The 27,959-nt window shown below is 45.1% G+C and overlaps 1 long non-coding RNA gene across 1 annotated transcript; it reads right to left on the bottom strand.

Moving 5' to 3' along the window:
* Window positions 1-419: 419 nt before the first annotated feature.
* LOC116643762 lies at window positions 420-23,393 on the bottom strand. Its single transcript, XR_004301613.1, has 10 exons — window positions 23,228-23,393; window positions 21,265-21,419; window positions 8,769-9,155; window positions 5,689-5,894; window positions 5,253-5,355; window positions 4,714-5,048; window positions 4,376-4,539; window positions 1,461-1,559; window positions 882-1,000; window positions 420-712 (listed from the first exon to the last, which is right to left on the bottom strand). It is a non-coding gene; the product is annotated as an uncharacterized LOC116643762 (long non-coding RNA).
* Between the last annotated feature and the right edge of the window lie 4,566 nt (window positions 23,394-27,959).

The raw sequence follows: 27,959 nt of genomic DNA, 5'->3' as shown, positions 1-27,959 counted from the left end.
CCCACTTAGGCCCCTCCTTACAGCTCTGGCCCCCTTCACACTCTTCCTTATTCTCCTGTCTGCCTCCTCCGTCTGACCTCGGTGTAGACGTTCACCTCTGCAGAAGGGTCTTCTTGAACTGAGGTGGGCCCTTCAATGTCACCCTGTCCTATGTCACTGCATTTGAATTGCCTCATAGCCTTTATCAATACATGAAACGATCGAGTTTATGTGTTCACCATTCCCTCCCCAGATTGTAGTTCCAGGAGAGTAGAAGCTCGTCTGTCTTCGTGAAGTATCCTGGACGTAAGCGACAATACCAGACAGACAGCAGACATGTGACAACTGCCACACGGATACATAAGTGACTCCCTTCTCCATCACTGGGGGCTCTTTGAAGGCCGAGGAGCAGGGGCATGAGGGGAATCACAAAATGCTTGGGATAATTCCAGGCCATGATTATTTGAGAAAGTCTCGGGAGATTTTGTTCTGACAGCATCCTGTAGCCCCAGCTTTCTTAGTCTGGTGAACGTGGTGCTGGGGGCCCCAGGGGAGTGACCCCACTGATCCAGTCTTCTTACCAGGTGGGTCCCACACGTCCTTCCAGGCTCTGACAGGTCACGCAGAAGTGCAGTGGGTCGAGAACAGCCACATCTTGGAGAGGTTATTGACTTGAAGGAGCACAGAATGTTGTGTCTGGAATAGGAAGCTAAGCCAGGACAGGGAAGGGGCCCTGCTGGCAGCCAAGGTGTGAGAGGGTGGGGGTCACATCGTAGGAGGCCCAGATGACCCTCCCTCCCAAAGCTGCATGGTACCCAACCCCATCCTCCTGACCACCCCTTGGTCACACACACTCCTCGTTCACATCTCCCAGGATGCATTTCTGGGGCCCTCCAGCCAACCTCTCCATTCTCTTCTCTTTGCCAAACGTGCAGGGCCGATTCCATCTCTTTCTGACCTCTCTGGAGCTGCTGATTCAGTGAATCGCTTTCTGTCCTCATCTTCTCTGCTCTTGGCAGGCCTTACAGAAAAAAAAATCCTTTGCAAGATTAACATTGACCACAAAGGATATGCTTTTCTACCTCTTTTTTTTAAATCTCATATTTTAATGTCAATTGGTTCAATTTGTTGCAACTACAATTCATTACAATTAAACATTAGAGGCAAGCGCGGTGGGGGGAGGAGGCCATATTGATAGAATGCATATCAAATATTGAAGTTTTCAACATAAAAATAAATCACTCTATTATTTCCTATAGACATGCAACTGCTCAAAACAGCACCCTCCCTGGTGGCAAAATTGAGTATCGATTAGCATCTAACACATGCCCACTGAACTTGATTGAGCTGAGCATCCAGGACTCCTTGTGGCTTTTTTTCCCTCAAGAGAGAAACCCAAACAAGAGCCTGTGGTTCTCTCCCCAACAGCACCAGTGTGTGCAAGGCTGGGGTATCTGGTGTCTGGCCTCACAGGAATTTACCATTTTTGTGGCTCTGTGGTGAGGTCATGTTGAGGAGTGTTCTGATTTCAGCTGCTTTTCCACCTGGATAGATCTTGGTGACAATGCTCAAGAAGTGAACTGCAAAAAGAATTGGTGAATTACTGTTTGAGGACAAAATTCCAGACTATTTTACAAATTTTACCAAGGCTATATTAAACTGTCACACACACACACACTGGATGCCCCGGTTACAACTCAGCTCTAAGAATTTTGAAATCTTGGTAGAAGATACTGGATTCTAAAAACTGCTGAGAGGCTTTTTGCCTCAAGTGGCTCAACCTGGTACATCATTTTTGAAGCTGCCTCCACTACAAAATCTACTTCCAATACACAGATGTAAAGAACCATTTTGTTCTAGGAAAGCCATGAAGTAAGCTGAATGCACACTTTTAGATGAAAGGCAGAGTCTTCCGTCTGGGATTATAAAGCCGTTCCCGCCTGCCCCAGCAACACATATCCCCGTGTATAATTCCCCGGGCTCATATACTCATCTGATGATAACTATTGACAGGGGTATCTCTTTCTATCAAGCAACTTAAGATACAGAAAAAAAAATCCCCTAGCTGCTCCAGCCAATTAGATGGGGTTTCAGTTGCTGACATGTGGAGCATCCGAACTCCTAGAAAGGCACTGAGAGAGAAACTGACAGCTGGGCTGGGGGTGAACTCTTGTCGTGGTTTCCCAGGGCTGCCATGACAAAGTACCACAAGCCAGGTGGCTCATCCTCTCCTAGCTCTGGAATCTAGAAATCAGAAGTCAGGTGTCGGCAGGGCCGTGCTCCCTCTGAAACACGAGGGAGAGGACCTTTCCTTGCCTCTTCCAGCTCCCGGTGGCTGTCCGTGATCCTTGGTGCTCCTTGGCTTGCAGCTGCCGTGCTCCAGTCTCTGCCCTTGTCACAGGGTCTTCTCCCTGGGTGTCTGGGTCTCTGTGTCCAATTTCCCTCTTCTTATAAAGACACCAGCCATGTTGGATTGAGGTCTGCTCTAATCCAGGAACGACCTCATCTTAAAGTAATTATATCGGCAAAGACCCTATTTCCAAGTAAGGTCACATTCTGAAGTATGGAGGGGTAGGACTCGAACATATGAATTTAGCAAGGAGCACAGTTCAACCCAGAGCAGGGTCTTTCCCAGGAACTCCCGTGACAATACCCTGATTGCTCTCAGAAACAACTGGGAGGGACCTCTGTGGGGAGCCAAGAGATCCAGCCATGGTAGGGCCCTCCTGGCGTACTTGGACCAGTGATCCCTGTGTTGATCAGTTCCATGGTAGGGGCTCATCCTTGATGAGCCTGCACCACAAACTGACTACTGATTCTAGAACCTGCTCTGATTCATGTCGGCGTCCCTTGCGGTGATGCCTGGAGCCGTGGAGCCAGGGAGCCAGATGCCATTCCCTTAGACAACTCTGATGTGCACATGCCCTGAGATAGGGCACCTGCAGGTACAAGGAGAGGAGGCCATGGCCCCACCCTGGGAGTTGTGTTCTTCAAGCCCACACAGCGTCAGCATTGCTATAGACCCGGGGGGTGAGCGCTGTGGGCCGGGCATGTCCACGTTGGCCGGGCGTGAGGGGTGAGGGGCCTTTTCGCTGGAGACCCCACCCCAGAAGGGCGAGGTGGAGGGAAGGGCTTGATGAGGAAGATGTAGGGTTGGCTTTGTCCTGAGCCCTGTGCTGTGCATCTACTGACGCTCCATAAACCCGAGTACAGCGTTGGGACAAGAGACAGGGGCTGGGGCCAAGGTGGGCATCTGGAGTTGGACTCGGTGGGCGAGGGGCTGGATCATGTGCTGGGCAGGTCAGAGGTCAGGGCAGAGGAGGGAGCATGACGACGTGACAGTGGCTTAGGACAGCCACTCTGGGAACCTGAAGGGTAATGACAACGCATCCTCAACAGCGCTTTGGGGGCAGTGGGGATTGGCACAGCGTTTTTGATGGGCCCTGTGTTCTCAGAGCCGTTGGGGTACTTTGCCCACCGTGCTTCTGACCGCCGGCCGCCCGCCAGAGCCGCTGGGGAGGACTCAAACACACTCATGCCAGAAGCTTACCCTGACAGAGTCGGATTTAACTGGCCTGGGGGTAGGGCCTACACGAGTATTGTTTAAAGCACCCTGGGTGATTCCACTGTGCAGCCAGCGAGGACAATCGTAGTTCCCGCAGGCCAAGAGAAGAAAATGGAGAGTTCCTTTATCAGCTCCGGGTCTGGGAAGGACTCAAGCATCAGCTTTCACAGGAGGCTGAAAACCAGAGCACTGGTTTTCCCCGAAGAGCACATTCTGACAGATTCATTCACCTCTGGAGCCTCGCTCGGAGCAGAGAGGACGAGCCTGGCAGGGCTGCCCCATCCCAGAGCCAGCCGGTCTGGAGGGCGAGGCCGCATCACCGGTAAATGGATGCTTCTTCTCAGAATTTCCGTGTCTGTGAGGGAGGGCGGCAGCGCTGACAAGGACGAGCGGCGGGACCCGCGCAGGGCCTGGAAGGCACCCCTGGGCCGAACACCGCAGAGGCATATCCTTGGGGGTGACATGGGGGGTCAAAGGTAGGGGCTGGAAAGACACGTGCAATGGGAGCCTCTCCCGGAGCTCTGCCCCTGTGGGTGGGTAACCCCCACAAAGAGAGAGTACCCCCCCATCCCACTTCTGCTCCGGAGCTAGGAGTGTGGGGCATCCAGCCCTCACTTCTAAACTGTAGGTCTGGTTCTTACATACACGGCAAACTCATTAACCTTTCAGCTTCAGTGGGGTGGAAAAATACCAAGTCACCTCGCAGGCTTTCCAAAGGTTATTTCACATTTCAGTGCCTCCAAGAAGCACTGAGGATCCTCATCACGGTTTCTTCGCCCTCCCTGAATCCTCTCTCTCTGGTATTCACTTAAACTAAATTTCAGTGCATACCTGGCTTGAACTTGGAGACTGACACAGGAAAGCACGAGGGTTCGCGCATTAGTTTCTTTCACCAAGTTGTAAGTTGAAGGCATCTTATTGTGGAGGCGCCAATATTTATATAGTGCCCTGCAGCTTATGAATCACTTACATATTATCACCTTGCAGTTGTTTTCCTAGAAGTTAGTACAGAAAGGTGTTACTGAGAAGAGATAAAGTATTCTGAAAAATACACATAGGACAATGAAAAGCTTGACAATGTACAGATTTTTTTTAATCATCTTAAGCTTAATGTCTCGGACTGTGTAACACTCTCAAGTTGTTTCAGAAGACTCACACCAGACAGAGACCTTGTCAGAGAATGCTTGCAGGAAACAGACACCGAGAGCTACTTCACCCCAATTTCTTCATTTTGGAGAAGCCAAAGACAACGGGGGAGTTTCTTAGCGATCCGGGAAGCCATCCTTGGGTTCAATGTCAGTGGATGCCACAGGTGGGTTTACTGGCATTCTAATTCTCCTGGAGCCTTGAGAAAGCCACATTTTGGGAGTCACTGAGATCACCCATGTGGGCCTTGGTTCTCAGCCATTTTGCTGTCCCAACACGCCTGGGCGAATGGCTTTCCCACCAAGTACCATGGGGCTCTGAGAAAGGGTGATGATTCTAAGTGGCTGATCAAGGATCTCTGGAGGAAAAGAAGGGCACACATGTAGTTGGAAAAAGCTCTATCCCTTGCCACACCAACACTCACCCAGCCGAGAATCACTCATGGAAACATCTGTCATCAGTACTTTCTGGGTTTGAGAACTTTGAGTGGGTGGTGGCATCTCTTGGCAGAAGAGGCCCCAGGGAAATGGAAGGCATGTTAAGGCAATGCCCTGCCACTCACCTTTCATCCACTCAGGACTCCCAACCCCTCACCTCAAATCTCTCACTTGCTGTGTGACACACAGTCTCTTGGCCAGCTCACCCTGAACTCTGCCATTGTCCGTCTGCAGAAACAAAGAGAAACAATGCCCACTCAGGATGGGTACCCTCTCCATCCACCCCTGGAGGGATTTACCACAGATTTACTCCCCTTAGGAATTCCCATACAAAATGATAAATATCCCTGTAATATAAAATAAAATTAAATAAAACAAAATAAAATCAAAAGACAGACAATGCCAAGGGTTGATGAGATTTTGGAATAATTAAAACTCTTATGTACTGTTAAGGGGAGGATTTCCCAATGAATATTTAGAATCTGCTTGCCAATTACATAAAAATCTTGGTATCTTAATTGAGATTACTTCAGATCTATAAACCAATTTCGAATAAATGACCTTTTAACAATATTGAGGTCTCCTTTCCATGAACTTTGCAGATCCGTCCATTTGCTCAGGTCTCCTTTAATTTTTTTCAGTGATGTGTTATAGTTCTCACTGCTGAAGCCTCGAACATCCTTTGTTAGATTTCTTCCCAGGTATCTGATGTTCTCTTGACGTAGTTGTAAAAGCCACCATTAAAAAAATATATTTTCTAGTTACTCCTGTGGGCACAGAGAAATACAACAGATCTGGGGTGTTCTGAATCCAGCACATTGGTTAATGAGACAGTTCTTGCGCTTAATCTTCCAGGGCACTAATTCCAATCTCACAATGACTACAACTTCTTTTGATTCGTCTGCTGCATTTTAAACTTTTGAGACGCATGTGCGTTAAGCTCCGTGTGTGCGCGTGCACACACATGTACAAGTGTGCTGCAAGTGCACGTCCTTAAGGGCACTTACTACTTCTGATTTGGTGCTCTTGGCCTCCTTGAGCCGAGCTGTGTCCCTACAAAGTATTCTTGTGGTGTGGTTCTGCCTTCTATCCTGTCAGCTGCTGGGCTGCCTCATATGGAGCTACCATTCTCTGTGGACTTTCCTTAGTGCCAGGAATCTCACAGACAGTGAAAGAAAAAAGGAGTCTCTGTCCCTGTGGACCTAAGTGACACGGGCCATCAGAGCCTTAGGGGCCCCAGAGGGACCCTCTCTGTCCTCCACACAATTCTATCTCAAGCACAGGGATACCTCAATCCAGCAGTCTGCCCCTCTTGGCCTTTTGGGGTCAGGGTGAGCCTGGACTATTTTTACCCAGAACACTCTGACAACACATGCCTAAGTTTTTTCCATACCAATGATTTTTCCAACTCTCCGGATGCCACATGAGTGCCCTACGATTGAATTCAAGTCTGACGACCAACAACCTGGAGTTAGTGTCAGATTCTACAGATCTGAGGGCTCAGTCTCAAGACTGCCCCACTTCAGACACCAGTCTCAAGTCCTAGGCCACCCATGCTTCGGACTGACCAGCTATGAATCAGGGGTTCCCACAGCCCCCTCTTCAGATTGAATAATTTGCTAGAACTGCTCACAGAACTCAGGGAGACACTTCTTTTACCAGGTTTATTATAAAGGATGAAACTCGGGAACAGCCAGATGGAGGAGATGCACGGAGCAAGGTATGGGGGCTGGGGTGCAGAGCTCCCATGGCCTCTCTGGGCATGTTACCACCCCAGAATTGGTGTTCACCAATCCGGAAGCTCATCAAATCTCTCCCATCAAGAGTTTTTACAGAGCTTAATCTCCAGCCCCTACTACCCTTCTGGGTAGCTGGTAGGTGGGGCTGGGAGTTCCAACCCTCTAACCACTAGTTTTTTCTGGTGATGGAGCCCATCCTCCTCGGTCTTTCTAGGACCAAAAACATCCTTAGGCTATCTAGGAACTCCATTTTAAGTTACCTTATTAGCATAAACTCAGGTGAGACCACAAAAAGCTCTTTATGAAGGAGCTCTTTATAACAAAAGCCATCCCTGTCACTCAGGAAATTCCCAGGTTTTAGGAGCTCTGTGACAGGAACTGGAGACAAAGACCAAATATATTTCTTATACCACAGCGCCCCTGCCCAAGCATATGGTCACTTTTTTCTTCTTCAGGAGAGACTACAGACCCCTCAACTTCTTAAACCGTCCCCTTCTGGTTCTAGCTCTGCCCTCTGTGTCCAATTCCCAGTAGGTGACTCTGACTTTGGAGACCCCAGCAAAACTCACTCACACTTAGCCACCCGCAGGTCCCAGCAACACCTGCTCAGGTAGGCAAGCACCTTGGAACTGAGTGTGGAAGAGAAGTGGGAGACCGTGTTCAGGGCTGAGGTTCCCAGCCAGCTAGGTTTCTCTTGGTGAATTGGCCTATGGCTTATTTGTTGGGTATACAGTGAGAAGCATGGCAGGACAATCCACTGATATACAAGCTTTGTCATTCACCTAATGTTTTTCCCCCTCTCTCCATTTCATGTAAATAAGCAAGGCTCTGAGTGACCTCTCCTCAGGGAAGGTCTGAAGATAAATCTGCTTAATGTCATGGCTCTGTTTCTTCTGGGACCACCTGAGGAGATACCTTTAGGGGCTTTAAGAAGTACAAGGAAAGAGGTTGATGGGGTCAAGACTAGCAAGACCCCAGGTCCCTGGTGAAGTGCCAGTATTCAGAAAGGATGCCTATGGAGGGTGCCAGGTTGCCCAGCCGACTCCCTGGACACTGGAATTGCCGATGATGACAAAGAGTTTTGGGCCTTCAAGCAGAGCATGGCTGGTTAGCTTCTGACTCAGAGACACCATGCAAGCTTGGGCACTCAGTAGCAAGCAGGAACGATGAAAGACAGAGGGATCTCCCAGGTGCTTAGGGTTGGCCAAAAACATCAGAAACTCAGTTCTGGGCTGGAGAGTATGTGGGTGTGGTGGAGAGGGAGCTAATGTTAGTCAAGATTGGGTTTCCTGCTAACTTGGCAGGATGGAAATTGCTATGGGTTGAATTGTGTCCCCTCGAAAAAAGATATTTTGAAGTCCTAACCTCTAGTATTACAGAATGTGACCTTATTTGGACATGAAGTCTTTATGAAGTTATGAAGTTAAAAAAGTTAAGTCACAAGTCAAAATGAAGTCACTAGGGTGGGCCCTATATGACTGTGTCCTCATAAGAAGGGAAATTTGGACACAGAAATAGGCACATGGGGAGAACACTATGAACTCCAGAACTGTGAGACGTTTCTATTGGATAAGCCACCCAGCCTGTGGCACTTCATTATGGCAGCCCTAGGAAACCAACAGAGATTTAGAACTGGATTTAGGGAAAATTAAAAACATAGTATTTCTGGGCGCCTGGGTGGCTCAGATGGTTAAACGTCTGCCTTCGGCTCAGGTCATGATCCCAGGGTCCTGGGATCGAGTCCCGCATCGGGCTCCCTGCTCAGCGGGGAGCCTGCTTCTCCCTCTGCCTCTCTCTCTCTCTCTCTGTCTCTCATGAATAAATAAATAAAATAAAATCTTTAAAAAAACAAAAAAAAAAACAAAAAAAACAAAAAAAAAAAACATAGTATTTCTTACACACCAGTGAGTGGTGAACTGAGGTTCCCACTAGCTAGTGACAGGAGAGCTAATTTCCTGAAAGTCAGTGCGGTTTTATGGGAAAAGTTCCTGAAATTGTACAGTATCTTTCAGCTATCCATTGAAGATTAGAAGGAGCGGAGGCTTTCTCTTCTCTGGAAAGCCCTCTCCCCTTCCTGTAATACTACAAGAGCACGGTGAAGTAAATTCCATGTCACTGACAAGGAGCATGGCAGCCAGAGAGGGTGGAGGTCAAGAACATAACTTGATTCTTGGCCCCAGGGACATCCCTTCATTCTTTCTGAAAGAGAACTCTCAGGACGTTCTTTCCTCTGTGGTCAAATCCTCCAGGTTGGAATTTCTCCTTATTGTCAGATTATGATCCAGTCTCCTGGCAAAAAAACAGAGATAAAAATAAAGTTACCATGGCTATATTGAACAAAGAAGCCACTGTCATGAGGGAAGAATGAGAAAAGCTCTCCTTGGCCACTATACATGTGAAGATGACCGGAGGGTGCTGGGAGGCAGCTAGCTCAATAGGAGCCGATCAGATTCTGCGTTTGGTAAGGGAACTAACGCAGGCTTAGTGGCATAAATAAAGACATGGTTTGCGTGGTCTGTACGTCACCAGAAGCAACTATGCTTGGTGTTGGTCCGACCACCCTGTGAATACCATGTTCATGTCTAGGATCCAATTGTCTCGGGGTTCCACCATACTAGTGCCATGTTGAGAGCACAGGCAGGAGGAAGTGGGTGCTGGAAGCCAAGGCATATGAGGAAGGTGCTGTTCTTGGCCTGGACAGGAGTCCAGGGTGGGAACTAGATAACCCCACCACGAACACCAGAAGGCAGGCTTAGGTCTGACTTGGGAGGTTCTAGATTCTAGAATGCAGCTGGGGAGGGAGTGAACATTTCATGCTGGTTCAAATGGAGCTGTCAAACAAGGGGTCCCAGAGTGGAAAACAGCTGCCCCAGAAAGTACTGACACCAAAGGTAGATGGCCATGGAGGCAGCCTGTAGGGGAATAAGAGAGAATCACTTCCTAAATTCTAGGTTCTCAATGCCTCGCACTGCACACATATTTTCTAGTAAAATTATACTTCATTAATTTCATTTTTAGCATAGGGAACTCTGAGGTTGTGGTAAGTTTAAGAAAAATCTTTCTTTTTCATGAACAATAACAAAAACAGTAAGAATAGAAGCAACCAGGGAAATTGAGAAGAAACATGAAGGGTCTTACAATTTGTCATGAGGCCACTAGGGGGCAGAGGAAGATAGCTAGTTGGAACCACTAAAAAACACTGCAATCCCAGTCCTTTTTTCCCCACTACAAAATGCTTGAGTAGAAAAGAAAAGGTACAATACAAACCCAAAATGGTTTGCTTTGCCATTATCAAGAATTTCCAGTGTTCTGAGGTAGCTTATATTTCATGTATAGAATGTTGAGTATCAAATGCAACTCTACCTTTAACTGGAATTCAAGTCAAAATTCAACCACACCTACAGTTCAGGCTGTGCCTCTGACCTTGCAGTGAGAATAAACCGGCCCGGGTGGTGTCAAGGTCAGCACTCTCAAAGCGTGCTCAGGCAGGCTGGGAAAATGAGGACCAGACAGCGGGCATTTAGGGTGGACACAGCTGCTTTCTTGGCTATTGCCATTAGATTTTGAAGGATTATAAGTCCAAGATAAGCCCGAGGCAATCAGCCTCAGTATAGCCTTGTTTGGGTCTCAGAAAAGTCTGAAACTGTTACTACATGATGGATCTTCCATCTTCCATTGCAACCATTCCTGGCTCACCAAGCACCAAGAAAGCAGATAATCCTGGATGGTCAACCAGTGGCCAGGACTGGGTAGCAGTGGGACAGTGGGGAACCACGGTGACGTGCTTGTGCCCGTGCTTCACAGCTCGTGCGGGCCCCTTAGTTAATTAGCTTATGCAGGGACTTAAAGATTTGGTGCAGTGATCTTATGGGTTGAATTAAAGCACCTTATGACCTTGAAGGTCTATGATCTCCCTAAATCCCATGAGATAAGGATAGAAGATAACCTCCCATTCAAAGAAGCTGAGGCTCTGAGGACTTATTTCTCCAAGTTCATTCATTCAGCAAACATTTATGAGTTCTGTGCTAGACCTGATGAGTGTTGAGGGCCTTCTAGAGTCACTGAGGAAACAGATACACGGTCTCAAAACAGAGTGCTGCCTGGGATGCCACAGAGATGTGTACAAGGAGCTAGGCAAGCAGAGAAGTTCAAGGCTCAGCTGAGGAAAAGGGATCCAAGCAGGCTACATAGAGGCGGTGACTTTTTTAGCTGCTTTGACTATCCCCAAGGAACTTGGCAATAGCAAAAATAAAACAATTGTGGAGGGACACTTTTGTGTTCCAAACTGCACAGGATTCCCACAGAGAACGAGACAGAACAAAACAAGATCCTCCCGGTGGAAGACAAGCTTACAATAAAAATAAAAAATTATTAAGCACTAAAGGACACAGTCACCATGAGTAAAAGTCAATGTCCACGCCGAACATAGCTTTCAGATAATAAAATGTTCAGGTAGAGTACATAAGGTAATATGTTTAAAACAAAAACCACAGAAGAGAGACTAACTAATGAGGATAAATACAGCCAATGGATTTGAAGAAGAGCCAAACAGAACTTCTAGAAATGAAAAGTGGGATCGTTTCAATGAAACACTCAGTAGATGGGGCTAAGCAGCACTTGGACACAGCTAAAGAAAGAGTCTGTAAATTGGAAGAAGGAGCCAGCAGGAGATGGAGAATATTAAAGAAAGTCTATGAGACATGGAGGATTAAATAACAAGAACTGTCATATCCTTAACAGGAATTTCAGGCAAGACTAGAAAGACTGAGAGTGGCATCATCAAAGAGACACTGGCTGAGATTCTTTTTCAGAACATAAGACACGATCCTTCAGAATCCAGTGGTTGGGATTCCTGGGCAATATAAATACAGAGAAAGGCACCCCCACACAGACGAAAATGAAACTGCAGAAATTAGCAAGGGACTAAGGGATTTCATCTCCCTGGATGAAGAAACCGGAAATTAAAACACAAAAAAGTGAAGTGCTCAGAAAACTCTGGAAGCCAATGAAGAACATACACGTCACAGTCATCCCGCCTGGGGCAAGGGAGCTGGGGTATTTATACACCAACTCCTGTTCACCGTTGTTGGGAGGCTGCTCCCCGGGGCTTCAATTCCCTAGCACTCAGGCCTGCTGCACAGGCGGCGAAGGGGGGCTCCGGGTCAAGAGAAAGTTCTCAGGACACAAAACGAGGTGTCGGCAGTTGGAATTCGAGCCTGTCAGCATTGAACCAGGAAAGATGAGTGTGTGGGTGGGGCTCAGGTAGCTCCTGCTAGAGCACCTTAGTCAATGCCTTTAGAAGAATGTACTTTTTTTTTTTTTTAAGAGGCACAGAGAAAAAGACCCCAACAAACTCAGGGCCACGACTCGCTGTCCTCCTCATAGGTCAATGTGCTTGAGAACTTTCTGCTGCTTCCTGGCACTTTCTAAATGGACCCCTGCCTCCAGCTCAGTTGTCTCACAAACACTGGGAGGGGTTGCAGGCAGCCTGGAGCACTTCACTCTCATTAAAGTGACAGAATCTAAAAACACCCAAGTGTGTGATCTGTCCACTGGCCTTGCTAACGGCCTGGCAGGCAGACCTGTGCTCAGAAAACCGTGCAGGTGCAACTGGCACTGCAAACAGCAGGTGATGAATTCCAAGGAAGCAGGAAATTCAAGATATTAAACTTCTGGCTGATTTAAAATACAAAAAAAGAGGACACACTTTTATAGTACTGATATTCGCCCAGATCTGAGTACTATAAAAAGAACTAGAGAGGAATAGAATTAGAAACCCACCTTTTGGCATTCCTAAAATAAAGTGGGATAAAAAGCTCTCAGGAGTGAGAGAATACCAGGGCAGATGGCATTACCCACTGCAATTTAGCCTTGGCAGTAACCACAGTGGGGAGACCTGTCCCAGCCCACTGAATGACTTTAATGACCCTCTTCTTTCTCTTCTTTTGTTCATTTCTATGGTTTACAATTTTATTTTTAAATGCCTGGTATTTTATAAGGTCTCTAGTAGCTTGGACATTATTTGCAAAGGGGGGTTCAGTTAGTTACCCCACCTGTAAAATTAAGATGCTAACTCTCGTGTCTCCTCAATTCAGCCTATTAACTCTCTCTGCCCTTCTACGGATGTGAAGAGGAAGGACGACAGTTGAGAGCCCCACATATGTCTTGGCAGCTGTTAATGAGACTGGCATAAAAAGCTGAGATATTTCCATCTTTCCCAGAAGAGAAGAAAATTATGTCAGCAACATCTCTGTCCCTAAGCTGAAGCAGCCCACAGTACTTGAGAGTTTGTTATACTCTAACATCAACTCCAGCTTCAGCCATCCATTCCATCCATCAATCTATCCTTTCACCCATTATTCCATCACACCCAGCCAGCCAATCAACCATCTTTTCTTCCATCCTAACCAACCTTCCCTTCATCTATCCAACCAACCCAAGCAGTCTCCCTTCCTTCTTTCTCTCCTTTCCTTCCTCCCTCCCTTTTCCTTCCTTCCTTCCTGCTTCCAATTAGTGCATCTCAAACAATCATCCATCCATCCATCCATCCATTTATCACAACCATCCAAGATCTACTGAGTATCTTTGGGATAACTAAGCACTGAAAAACAGAGGTAAAAATAGTTTTACCTTCAGTAAGTTTACCCTTTAATACAATTTTTAAAAATCTATACATGGGGAAAATCTAATTTTTTTCTTTTAATTTTAATGGAAATAATTTTCTCTAGAAATATTTGTGAATCTTCCCACATTAAGTGGTAAACATAGTCATGGAAAAGTGGAAAGAGAATTCTTGTGACTTTCATTGCCATTCAGTATGGGGCCCTCAAGCAAGTGTCTTCCCAGGGATGCTTCTCTTGTTGGTTAGCCTTTCCTTTTGTGGACTTTTACTGGGCACTGTAGATGACCTTGTCCACTTTTCTAGTGGAGCAGGAACTGAGTCCAAGCCTTCCCGAGGTCCAGGAGGATTCTGGGAATGTGTGTGGCAGGGAGAATGAGCATCCCTGGACCACATGTTAGACAACTCGGCCCAGACACAGCTTCACTTTATTGGCTTGGTAACTCCTAGCAAACCTCAAAACCTCCCGAGTCTGTTTCTCCATATACAGTTATCATGGCTCTGCAAGGTTTTGCATACATTGTGTGAAAACAATCTGTAAAAAGAGCTTTCAAAACCACCTATTAGACAAAAGCACTACTTTTTAAAAGTGTTTATTATTTCTTAACTACATAAATAATAAAAGTTGACAGTAGAAAAATCAGAAGATCCAACTGAGAAAAAAAACTGAAAACATGGGCTCTGCACTTAGTGGGGAGTCTCCTTCCCAACTCCCTCTCCCTCTGCCCCTCCCCCATGGACGCTTAACTGACTGAGCCACTCAGATGCCCCTACTTACTTCTGTATTTATATATTTTACAAATATTGTATCAGATCATATATACAAATATGTTGCTTGCTTTCGCACTCTATACTAAATGGCCAGCTTTCCATGTCAATACATATACTTCATGATATTTGAATTAGCTTTGAGTAGTCTGTCCTATGGATGCATCACTGTCCTATGGATATGTCGTCATCCCCTGATGTTGGACATTTAACATTCCAAGAGTTTGGAATTTTCCCATTTAAACAATATGTGATCAGGACCATTGCAGTTAAATCTTTGTGCCCATACATATTACCGCATTGAATCTCAGATATATTGGACTATTTATTCTCTTGTTGTAGTATAGGAGAATCCTCCCTACCTGCCCAAAATAAGAATATATTTATTTTTAAAGATTTTATTTATTTATTTGAGAGAGAGAGAGAGAGCATGACGGGGGAGGGGCAGAAGGAGAGGGAGAAGCAGATTCCCTGTTGAACAGGGAGCCCGACGTGGGAGCCCGATGGCCCAGGACCCCGGGATCATGACTTGAGCCGAAGGCAGACGCTTAACTGACTGAGCCACCCAGGCGCCCCAAGAATGTATTTATTTAAGTATACACTGGTAACACCTTCATCCTTTCAACAATCAATAAACAGAAAGAGGAGAGTGGAAAGTCTGGAAGGAGTGGAAAGGAGAATGGATAACTCCAAGCTTTATCCCAGTCAGTCCAGGGGCTCCACAGGTAACCTCGTGAAGCATTTTTTTTCTATTCAGTTTTGTTTTGCAAAACCAAGGAAACAAAAATATAAATTCTTATCTTCCACCCCTTTAGATAAAAAGGTAGTAGATTATATACACTGTCCTGAACCTTGCTTATTTTTCTTAACAAAATATAGTAGAGCTCTTCCCATGTCAATACTGAGAGCACATCTGTTTTTTTCACAGCATAGCACTCATCCCGGGGAGGCAGCAAAACAGTGTTCCAATGAATAATCTCCATGATGAATGTCCTCTGTGCATGCCTGAAGCTATAGGATAAATTCTCAGGAGTGGAATTATATATTTGTAATTTGGGGGGAGAGGGTGTTGTTTATTTATTTATTAAGATTTATTTATTTGAGAGAGAGAGAGAGACTCTGCGAGAGGGGGAAGGGGCAGAGAGAGAGGGAGAGAGAGAATCTTAAGCAGACTGTGTGCACTGAGGTGGAGCCTGACATGGGGTTTGATCCCAGGACCCCGAGATCACAACCTAAGCCAAAATCAAGAGTTGGCCGCTCAAATGACTGAGCCACCCAGGCGCCCCTATATATTTGTAATTTTGGATATATTGTAATTTGTAATAGTGGATATACCAGGTTACATCCCCAGTAACATTTTTCTGGGGTGCCTGTCCTTCCACAGACCTTCCAACAGAGAGTGGTATTAAACATGAGGATTTTTGCAATTCAGTAGGTGAAAATGGTATTTCAGGGTTGCCTTCTGTGAATGTGGCCCCAGTTTTTTCTAGTCCATCCTCTCCTCTCCTCTGCTTTTCCTTCCTTCCTATTTCTAGGAGCTCTTTATGTATTAGGAAGAGTAGGTCTTTTTTGTCATATGAGTTATAAAACTACTTTCCCACTCTTCATTTCCATTCTTCATTCCAAAATTTAGTGTAGAGTAGTTGTTTTTTGCTTTGTGAGCAAAAGGTTTTAAAAACATAGAACATATTAGTCTCACTGTTTGTGCCTCTGGATTTTGAGTCATTGGTTCAAAAAGTGTGGAAATAGGATATTCTTCAGGAGAGAGAGCACATCCTAGGCCTCTAGGAGCCCATTTGCTGACCGACACCCACGACCTGCCCCGAGTCACACAAGGGGGCTGTGTCTCCTTGGGTTATCAGAAGCTGGCTGCCTTTTTCTTTTCTTTTTGTTAAGCCTCATTTCATGGGAACAGGAGCGCTGTAAGTATCTCACAAATCCATTTAGAGAGAGCAGAATCAGGAGTGGGCTTATGTCAGGGGAAACATAATACCATCAGGCCTCGGCACGCCTCCCCAACCCCCCTGCGGGCTCAAGTGTGACCTGGGCTGCAGTGTGCGGACTGCCCACAGGGGGCAGCACTGCTGAATGAAAGGAGACTCGCTTAGCTTAGGAGCGTGGAACCTCGGGAGCACACTTCAAGTGATTTTAGACTGCACTGATCACGACCCAGTCATTTATAAACGACTTCCTACAGAAATGGAGAGATCATTCCAAGCCGCCGAGTAAGTAAGGATGTGCATGGGCAACGTTTCTTTCTTCCTGGCTCTGATGGATTCGAGAAGAGTCCCGAGGCTTTAAGAATCCGGCAAAAGGCTTCTAAGAGTTCAGCAAGCCTGAATGCGGGCCACAGACCCTCCCTCTAAGGCAGCCCCCGCAGCCCCGGTGGTGTGCTGACAAGGAAAACACCCGCCCCGCCGTCCGGTACCAGCCGCTGCTCCAGGCACATCCCATGTGCGACTTCACTTTATGTCCACAACCACCCCTCTGCTCTTACCCGCTTCTCACAGGTGGGAAAACAAGGGTAGAGAGCTTAAGAAACTTTCCCCAGAGTACCCCCAGTGAGTGGCAGAGCTGAGATCTGATTCCACGCAGCCTGGCCCCAGGGCACGTACCAGCACACAGAGCGGCCTGAGTTAATTACTCCTCAAAGCCCACCAAGAGCAAATACGATTTAAAGGGAAGACAAGAGAGGCAGTCGCAAGAAACACAGACGCAAGAAACAGGGCTGAGCAAGAAACTGGAGGACGAGAGGTGCGTTGCTGTCTTCCCCTTGCAGGTGGTCCTGCTGCTACCGTAACTTCCGGCCTCCGTGAGCAGCACGCACTCTCCTGAGAGAGAGAGGGCCCCCCGGGTGCCAGGCTCAGCGCTCAGCTCCCCTAGCTCTATGACCTGGAGCAAATAACTTTCTCTTTCTTTCTTTTTTATCGTGGTAAAATATACAGAACATAAAATTTACCTTCTTTTTTTTTTCTAAAGCGCACGATTCAGCATTAACTATGGCCACTGTCCATTTCCAGAACTTTTCATCATCCCAAACAGAAACTCTGTACCCAGTAAACAGTAACGCCCCACGCCCCCAGCCCCTGATAACCCCTGTTCTACTTTCTATTCCTGCGAATTGGACTACTCTGCATAGCTCATGTAAGTGCAGTCATGCAGTATTTGCCCTTTTGTGTTAGTTCATGCTGCTTAGCATGATGTTTTCCAGGTTCATCCCCATTAAGCATGTTTCAGAATTCCATTCCGTGTTAAGGTTCACTAATGTGTGCATCTACCACACGTAGCTGATTCAGTCATCTGCCGATGGGCTGTTCCCACCTTTGGGCTGTTGTGAACAGAGCTGCTGTGAACATTGTACAGGGATCAGCGGGAGACCCTGCTTTCAATGTTTTGAAGTCTACACCTCAGAGTGGGGCTGCTGGGTCATATGGCAATTCTGTGTTTAACATTTTGAGGAGCCGCCAAACTCATTTTATTTTTAAACAGGAGGGTTTTTTTTTTTCTTCACTCAGGATCCTGGGTATAAATAAGCTTCCTAATTATTTCCCTGGGCCAACAAGCAGATTTTTCCAGCCCCTTCTCCAGGAAGCATCAGCCTTTGCAATGTCTCCTTAATCCAGGGCTCAGCTCTGCCTTCCACCTCACTGGGGTCTGCTGAATGAAATGCAAGCACCTGCGCATGGGTACTTTCCTCTGCTTACCTTGACATTGCAGTAGCCTTTGACCCAGTGGACCCCTTTTCCTTCTAGAATCACTTTTCACGTCCATTTCCTTTATAGTTGCTCCGTCTCTACAATGTAAGTTCTGTGGGATGGGGACATTTTTTCTCTTATTTTCTATTATATGCTCCAAGCATAAGATGGTATCTGGCACATAGTAGGTACTCAAGAAACGCTTGGTGAAAAAGAGAAAGTGCAATATACTTCTATAGCCTTTCTATATGCTGTCTCATTTAATCCTTATAATGCTCTATGAAGGGACGCTTATCCCTATTTCACAGCCCAAAACCAGGACCAGGGGGTTTAAATAACTTCCCTAAAGTTAGCATGGCTAGAAACATTTATATTCTACCTGCAATCCAAGTGATAATGGCACAGGTGTGCGCCAGCAACACTGAAGGAACTAGTTCTCAAAAGACCCACCAGCTATTTCTGAGGCCCTAAGGATGCTGCCCCTGCCAGTGGGCACGCTCTTGCCCCTTCCTGAGTCTGGACTTGAGGCCCTGTGGCATAACTGCCCTCTGGGCCCCTCTCAATGTCCCACACCTTCTCAATGTCCCACACAAAGCAGAGGCCAGGCAGTGACACTTAACAGAACTGTCCTGACAGTGTGAGGATAATAAAAGCACCAACTGGAAAATAAACTACAAACATCCTGGGGCTCACACCTGCACCCAGGGCTCCTCATGGTGCTGCCCGGCCTCACTGCCAGCCTGGTCCTTGGTCTCCCACTGAACTGGGCAGCTCAGTGCCACTAGCGCAGCCCGGGTCCCCCCCTCCCCACCCCCCGCCAAAATCTTAGTTCGTTCCAGCTGCCATAACAAAGTACCACAGACTGGGTGACTTAACCGAAACTGATTCTCTCACATTCCTGGAGGCTGAAAGTCATCAGGGTGGGTTCTTTCTGAGGCCTTTCTCTTGTAGAGAGATGGCCGCCTTCTCCCTGTGTCCTTGCATAGTCTTCCCTCTGCATGTGTCTGGGCACAATCTCTTCTTATGAGGACACATCATATGGGATTGGAGCCCCTCCTACCGACCTCATTTTAACTTAATGGCCTCTTTAGAGCCCCTATCTCCAAATACAGTCACATTCCGAGGTACTGGGGGTTAGGGCTTCAACATATGATTGAGGGGGACATACACAATTTAGCCCAACACAATTCAGCCAGAGGAGTGCACTTCTCCACTTTGTAGGAGGGTACAATCTGCTCCAAGTTGCACTAATCTCGATCACCTCCTCCAAAGATGACTGCAAACAGATCGATTCATCTCAGTTCCTCCTATCAAGTGGGGAAAATGCTCAAGGCACAGGGACAGGTATGTATAAAAGGAAGTGTGTGTCTGGTGAGGACAATGAGCTAAAAGGGCCCACTGAGCTGTAAAATTGTAAGGTCTTCTATTCCCAACATGTTTCCACAGAATATAAGTTATGAGATGATGTTGAAAGGGGGGCAAGGTCGAGGTGGGACGCTGAAAATGGAAGTCCACACTCAGTCCAGAATTCTGCTCATCCTAGAATCTAAGCCCCTGATTTTAATCCCGTGAATGAAGCCGTTGCCTATCCTGAAGGAGCGGAATACCTTGCTTCACACGTATCAATGCAGGACCACAAAGCACGGCTTTCTTCCTCTCCTGGAACCATAAATTAAGGTCTGTTCTACACTCATCTGCTCGCCAGCTCTTGGCAGCCTTCTCTGGACCTCGGGGCTCTTTGAGTACTTACAGTCTTTGTTCAAATAAGCAGCCTCCTGATGGCTGGCCCAGATGTGAGGCCCACATCTGGAAACTATCCCTTGTCTTGGCCCAGGCGTTCAGGTCTGGGAGACGTGTGTGTGTCAGGTACACCCACACCCTGCCTGGTGATCCACACACAAGGCCCGGGGCAGGACAGAGGTCTTGGAGGCTGGCAGCTTGGATTGGAGACAGTGTGTTAGGTTAAATCCCAGTGGGCAGTCATTTGGAAAATTCTGGGACCTGCCAACACAGGGGCACTCCTATCCAATCATCCTTCCTTGGTTTTCTTGGCAGGGCCCACACTGCCAGGCCTGCCACAGCATCTAGCATGCAACCCACTGAACTTGTTGTATCTTGCTGATGCCTCCATTTTGGTCCATGGATGGGAAATGGTTTTCCAAGCTTGGGACCCAGTCTCTTAGTTTGGGGATTTCTGCCTGAGATTTATGGTGCAGGCATGACGGTGAGTTCAGGGGGCTCCTATTCTTAAAGAAAATGCTGTGCTATGAAGCCAAAAATATAGCATGACACACTTTGGACCAACAGAAGGAAGGAAATGCTCTGTTCACCATTCCTAAGGAACGGTGAGCACCAAAGAATGGTTTGTGTGCAGGAAGGAGGTGGCGTATCTCCAGAGTTTGTCTGAGCAAGTGCTTATACCAGGTACTTGGGCCAGTCCCCACTGACAGATTTAGGGGCTCTGACTGATCCTATGAGCCAAGAAGGATCCTCACTGATGTGTCTGACTGACATCACCATCTTCTTCTTCTTCTTCTTCTTCTTTTTTTTTTTTTTTTACCTTGAATGCATTTTAAAATTTCTCAAGTAGAAAGAATTTAAAATACAGATAAAACAAAAAAAATTATTCCTCAAATTCCAACAACAGGGATAAGCACTGTTAACACTTTGGTTTATACATGCCAATCCATTTCTCCTATGCATGTATAAATACTTCCTAAAATAAGGAAAGGCAACTGTATAATACTATACTATAATGCCATTCTATAACCTAATTTCTATTAACTATCTCATATTTCCATATCAAAAATATACAACTACATCTGTGGTCTTAAGAGCAGTACTGCTGCTCAGGAGAGGGCTGAAAATCTGCAAAGGCATTTTTAGTTGTTACAATAATGGGGGGTCAGAGGAAGGGGTGGGAGATATGCAATGGGCACTTAGAAGGGAAGAGACCAGGAAATTGGATTTTCTGCAATGCTTAGTCCAGCTGAAATTTGGAATGTCCTGATGGATATTCATTAAGGTGGAAAAAAAACCCCAGAAAAACCCTGTTCATAATGATTTCAGCTCAAGACCTAACTCCATTTGACATATAAAGACAAAGCTTTTTGGCATGATTTTAGTGTACCCTGAATTTTATAACAATGCAACTCATGAGTTTTGTTCTGTTTACACTTTTTACCATGAATTGTCAACTCAACCATTTGGAAATCTCATCGGCAATGGCAAAGGCACCCATAACATTGGAGTCACCGCTACAACCACCTGGATCTATCCGTATGGTAGTCATTGCATTCATAGTGATTATACATACCTGGGAATACACTTATTCAGCCTTTTCTTCCCAAAAGTCAGATACACAGAGTGTCTGTAACATTTAATGGAACTTTGTCTTCTATTAAATCCCCACTTATTCAAATGCATATTCAAGCATCTGCCTTCTTATTATATCTTCAAATGTAGTTGTACCTAAAAATTTGCAAATTGAAACTATTATCTGTTGGCTCTGTACACCCCTTCAGAACCTGCTCTCCACCTATGGGGCTAGAAACCTCCAAGTTACAGCTTCCAGATTCCTTCCCATCTGGCTTCTCTGAGGGTCTGCCAACGGGAGGCACTGGGGGATGGAAGCAATCAGGGAGACACCATTTCCCCTGTCTTCTGGGTTGTGCGGTGTGCATGGTGTGTGTGCATGGTGGCAGCCACAGTGGCCTTGCGATCGGAGGCTCTGGGTGACATCATTTTCCCCTTTGTTTCTCCAGCTCTACGGAGCAGTGAGTCCCTGTAGTTATTAATCCTGCATAACCCTACCTTCCTCTATATGCTCTCCCAGCCCTTCCCAAACCTTTATAACCAATTCCCTAGATTAATTTACTTCTGTTTGAAATACTGAGAGTGGTCTGTTTTCCTGGCTGGACACAAAAAGGGTAAAAAACACTTAAGATTTTATTCTATTTAACTTGTTTATATTATAGTCAGGCCATTATATCCTTTTTTTTAAAAAAAAAATCATGCACTTGGTGGTGAAAAGGTACAAGCTTCCAGTTATAAAATAAAAAAGTCATGGGGAAGTGGTGTACAGCATGGTGACTATAGTTAATAATACGGTATTGCAAAAATAATAATAATACTGTATTGCATATTTGAAAGTTGCTAAGAAGGTAGATCTGAAAGTTCTCATCACAAGAGAAGAATTTGGTTTGAAAGTATGTAAGGTGATGAATGTTAAGTAGTTACTGTGGTAATCATTTTGCAATATATAAAAATATCAAATCATTATGTTGTACACCTAAAACTAATAACATTATATGTCAATTATTCTTCACTTAAAAAAATTATGCACTTGGGTAAATATATTACCTATTAATTTAATTTTGGGTCAACAAAGGGGGGCTATCGCAAAATAGTTGTTACTGTAAAACAGTGGCGTCAGAAGTATTGGCAAGGACATGGAGACAAGGGGAAAGTTGTGCTTTGTTGATGGGAGTATAAATTGGTACAGCCTTTACGAAAAACAGTATGGAAGTTCCTCAAAAAATTAAAAGTCGATCCTACCATATGCTTCAGCAATACTACTTCTGGGTAAATATCCAAAGGAAATGAAATCAGCGTCTACGAGATCTCTGCACTCCCGTGTTCTCTGCGGCATTATACAGAGTAGCCAAGGAATAGGAAAAGTCTGTACGCCCACCAACGGATGAATGGGTAAAGGAAATACGACCTATCTATAATGGAATATTATTCATCCATAAAAATTAGAACTCAGAAATGCTGGGAGGGGAATGGAGGTGTAGGAGCTGGGGCTCGGGTGAGGCGGGGAGAAGCTGGCCTTTGGGTGGACGTTTGGGTATGAGGTGGATAAGCCCCAGGGGATTTAATGCATCGCTGGTGACTGCTGCTAAGACTGTACTGTATATTTTAAATGTGCTAACAGAGTGGGTTTCAAGCGTGCTCCCCACACCAAAAGAATGGCAACTGGCGAGGTAATGGACGTGAATTAGCTTCATGTGGTAATCATTTTACAATTTGTAGCGTATTACACCAGCACACGGTACTCCTGAAGTACATGCTTGCTTTTTTTGGGGGGGGGGGTCACTGATACCTCAAGGAAGCTGACAAGGATTTGTTTGAAAAAGCGTTGAGCGTGACAGAACTGAAGACAACTCATCTGTGTCATCCGCGGTAGTTTTCCACATCCCGTCAATTCCCCTACTTGACACTGAGAACTCAGCCTTTTCAGGACGCCGACGCACCTCAGTGAATATCCTGGTACTTACGGCTCTCGGTGCATTGCAAAACCTCCGATGACTGCGTCTAACAGAACTCAGTTCTGCGGCAGTCTCTCCTCCTTCCTGGATGTGCCTTTTCGTAAAGAAAGACCAACAAAGCCTGCACTCGGGGAAAGCGCGGCGGCAGCCCGGGAGCCTACCGCGCAGGCGGCCTCGGGGGCGGGGCCGCGCGCAAGGAGCGCGCACCGGGCGCGTCCTCGCCGCTCTGCCGACGCTGCCGACGCCTGGAGCCCCGCCCGCGCCTGGAGCCCCGCCCGCGCCTGGAGCCCCGCCCGCGCTCTGCGCAGACGCGGTGCACACCAGCGCCCGCTGGGTGAGGTCCGTCACCGCCTCGAGAGCCGGGTGGTCACAGAAGGTTCCCCGGTCCGAGTGTGCCGAAGCTGAGGCAGGGAGCAAACGCAGAAACCATTCTCCACCCCTTGCGCGATCTCTGCCTTGAGGCCAAGGCCGTCTCTGAGCAAGGGATTTTGCTTTGGCGCCTAGGGTTCTGAAGATACAGGTCTTCCGAAGGGGGCTGCCGTTTCTGAAAGGGCTTCAGAGAGTCTCTACAGAGACATATAAATCTTCCAGTTTTCATCACAAGCCTAAGGAGAGACCTATCTACTCAACTCTTCATCTTCCCACCATATTTCATGATTTCTACCCGAAATCTTGTGAAATCCCGGCTTCCCCTTCCCATTCACCCACCGGATCTGGCCACTCATCAAATCCAGTGGATTGGGCAGCCGGGGGGGTTTCTAGACGTTGTCACTCTCTCCATCCTGATGTCACCTTGCTAATTCTAATTCATCCCAGGGATTACTACAAGAGCACCCATTGGTTTTCTTCTTCAGGTCTCCATTTTACATTCTTCATATTCCGGAGTAAGCTTTCTCAAAATCAAATGAGAGCATATGGACACTGATGACCCTTCAGGGCTTCCTAGTTTTAAGATAGAGTTCAAAGCCCTTAATAAGTCTCAGCTAGCCCCTTTCCTTATGTCTATAATTTCTTCATCGTTTCTATACCTTCTCCACACTGTACCCATCCACAGACAAATGATTCCAGTTGATTGATAATAATAATATCTAATTTGTGGGGAAAAGGCTAATAATAATAATAGGCAATAATAGCATACAAATAGGGACGCACATGACTGGAATTTAAGCTTTCTACGTTTCTTAATAGGACCTCAAAGTTACTAAGTTTTGTTGAGTATGCATGCTAACACTAGAGTAACCACCAAAGACCTATTGCACATAATTTACAAATAAATGGAGAAGGGAGAAATGAAATGATAAAAAGAAGAGAAACATTTTTAAAAGTAAAAGGCCAAAACCAGGAAGATAGTAGAACAAATAAATAGCACAGAGATCCAAATATATCAGTAATCACTGTAAATATAAAAGAACTAAATAGTCCGATGAAAAGACGAAGATTATCAGACGGGACAAAAAATAAAGTTCAGATATATACTGTTTAAAAGAGATACTCCTTAAACATAAGAGTAAGGAAGATTACAGTCAAAGGATAAAAAAAAATCACATACTAAGAAAAATAATTTACCAAAAGATAAATAAAGTAGTAATATTAACATCAGACTAAGTAAACTTTAAGATGGAAAGCTTTACTAGAGATGAAAGTCATAAGATAATGAATGGTAAAAAGTCCAATTTTTCAGAAATATGTAACAATTATAAATTTGAATGCAACTAACAACAGAACCTCAAATATATGTGTGTGTATATATATATGTGTATATATATATACACACACACACACAGAGAGAGAGAGAGAGGGATCTCTCTATGGCTCTATGGGAGATATTGCTAAATTCGCCATCTCTCTGAGAAATTTTAACACACCTATTTGATAAATATTTTAAAGGACTGACATATAGACCATAATCTTAAATACAAATTAGAAATAAAAAAAGATAACTAAAAACCCCATGGGTTTGGAAACACACATAAAACACTTAAAAATTGTTCACATACTAAAAACAAAATTAAAATTGAAGTTAGAAAATATTCAGAACTAAACAGTAATTAAACATTATTCATCAAAATGTGTCAAATGCAGCTACAGTGGTACCTAGAGAACAGTTTTATAGCCTTGGATGTTTATATTAGAAAAGAACAAGATCTGAAACTTAATAAACCAAAGAGCCAACTTTACAATGAGGGGGAAAAAAAAAATAGCAGCATAAGCCCAAAGAAAGGAGAAAGGTTATAAAGTGAAAAGCAGAAATTAATGAAATAGAAAATATATATTAGAGAGGATCAACAAAACCAAAAGTTGTTTTTTGGGGGGAAAATATAGCAGTATTAACCAAGAAAAAAAAAAAAGAAACACAAATAGTAATAGAAATTTTAAAAGGATTATAACAATAGGAATTTCAAAGTGCCGCAGACATTAAACAGATCACCAGAGGATATTATTAGCAACAGTAAGTGGTCATGTTGCAGTTAGTGACCTTGGATCAGTTCATTCCTTTTTTTTTTTAGGAGGTTTTCTGTGATTTTTAAAAGTATTTTATTTTTAAGTAATCTCCACACCCAATGTGGGGCTCAATCTCACAGCCCCGAGATCAAGAGTCACATACTCCACCAACTGAGCCAGTCAGGCACCTCAGTCCATTCCTTTTCCAATAAAATATTTGAATTAGCTGATCTCAAATATTCCGTAAAGCAGTGCTTCTCACAAGTTAATGGGAATTTTGTTAAAATGCAGATTCCGATTCAATAGGCCTGAGAATCTACTTTGCTAATAAGCCCCCTAAGTGATGTAGATGTGCTGGTCTGTATTTGAGTAGGAAGGCCCTAAGGCATTATCATCCTATACACTGGTATTACTGTCTTTTTTGACCAATTCTATCCTGCATTCCGTGCTGCCTTTTTTTCAACACTCAGTCCCCAACTCCCAAGTCCTTCCCATGCCACCCAGATATAGTAAGGCTCAGATTCATCAGAGTTGAAACCTTAAATAACCTTTAAAGAAGCAGGAAAAAAACAAAACAAGCCCAGCACCCTCTAATTTTACTACAAGTTGCAACTAAAAGGATATCATTCCTAAAAGAGGACACCTGCAATTCAGCTCCCTTTGTTTTTTGTTTTGTTCTGTTAAGATGAACCAATTTATTCTGTATTATGGGAAATGGGTGAATTGAAAGTGCCATATAGACATAATGCCTGCCATTAATTTACTTGTAATGACACAGGATTGTATAAGGCTTTCGTTGACAATAAACACTGTGCAAATTTCTCTTTTAATTATGTAAGTGGAATTTCTGTTTGTCTTCATACAGTGTTTCAGAGGCTTATCTTAATTATCCCAATATCACTCACAGTTGAATAAAAAGTCAGTTTGATGTGCAATGTGAGAGAAAAGAAAGTCTCCGACATAATGCCTTCTAAAGCATGAACTTTAACTTCGAATTCCCTTTGTGTAAGTCAAGGAGAAATTGATGAAGTCATTTTGCTTGAGTACACACAATGAGAATTTTCTTTTACTTGCAGTTTCTAACAATAGTAAGGGTTATCATCTTTAATATTTAAGCCCAAGGCTAGAGGGGAAGAGCTATTTATTCACATGTCTTTACAACCTGGCAAAGATTAGCCTTCTGTTCCCACATACCTGGAACCAAGCAGAAAAATAAAACAGATTGCTCTGGCATGTCCTAGAAAATGTGTAAGCATTTTAATAAAGCATGACATCATCACTGGTGTGAACACCACCCTGGGTGTCCCTCTTTTTATTGCTGCTGGCACTTTCCTCAATGTCCTCACTCCAGCCTTAGGCCAGGGCTGAATGAGCAGGAGAAGGTATGTGATAAAGGTCAGGACTATCCCTGAAGCATTACAAGTAACAGGCCTGCAGGAGTGTCCAGTATTCATGCCATTGTCAGCCCCCTCCTCATTAGCCGCACCTCAAAACAAAACTCACTCTAGACCCAAGTAGGCCACTTACAAATCCCAAGCACCCAAGGTAAACAGTTACACATGATTCTAAGACACCAAGCACTAGATAATCTGAGTGAAAGACCCAAGGCCTAGACCACAAAGCCCCTAGCCACTGAGACCACAGTTTTGTGGTGACCTCCTCCTTGGTCATAGAACTGAGCAGAGACATTTGTGATAAAGGCCTGGTTGGACACAGGGTAAGTGAGAAACTGCTTTCCATGCAGACAAATCATTTCTCAAGGCTGTGTTTTCAGAAACCTAGTAGTTTTCAGACCTCTCAATAAGCTTTCCCAAGGAAGTCTAATCTCATATCCAATAACAGACTTTTTCCATACCTGGTTTAAGAATTGTGTAGTGACCCAGAAAAATGGTCATATAAAGGTATTTCCTCATGAGATTCCCCTGATTATCCATGAGGTAAGATTGCTCCTACCCTTATAGGTAAGATTGCTCCTACCCTGAGGCCCAGACAAGACCCAGGACTGGCTCCTCCATTCATCCTGAGTTTTTCAGACTCCAAATCTCATGAGCTTTCTGCTCCATCTTGCAATAATGTAACACGGCAACTCAGAGATGGATTTGTCCCTTACAAGTGCCAGTAAGCTCTAGACAAAAGTCACAAAATCATACTTTCTGATCACACCTAAGGAGTAAGTCTGTTCTTCCCCAGAGGTATGGTCTTCATGTGTTAAATAACCTTGTCACTGAAGCCTTCTAAACATAATCATTTGTTACTCTTTTCAAGGTCTGTGAGAGGGAAGCTGTCTCTCTTGTTCACA

This window comes from Phoca vitulina, unplaced genomic scaffold, assembly GCF_004348235.1.
Source record: "Phoca vitulina isolate PV1807 unplaced genomic scaffold, GSC_HSeal_1.0 scaffold27, whole genome shotgun sequence".
NCBI lineage: Eukaryota > Metazoa > Chordata > Mammalia > Carnivora > Phocidae > Phoca > Phoca vitulina.
Note: the sequence above shows the minus strand (reverse complement) of the source record. Positions and strands in the feature narration are given on the sequence as shown.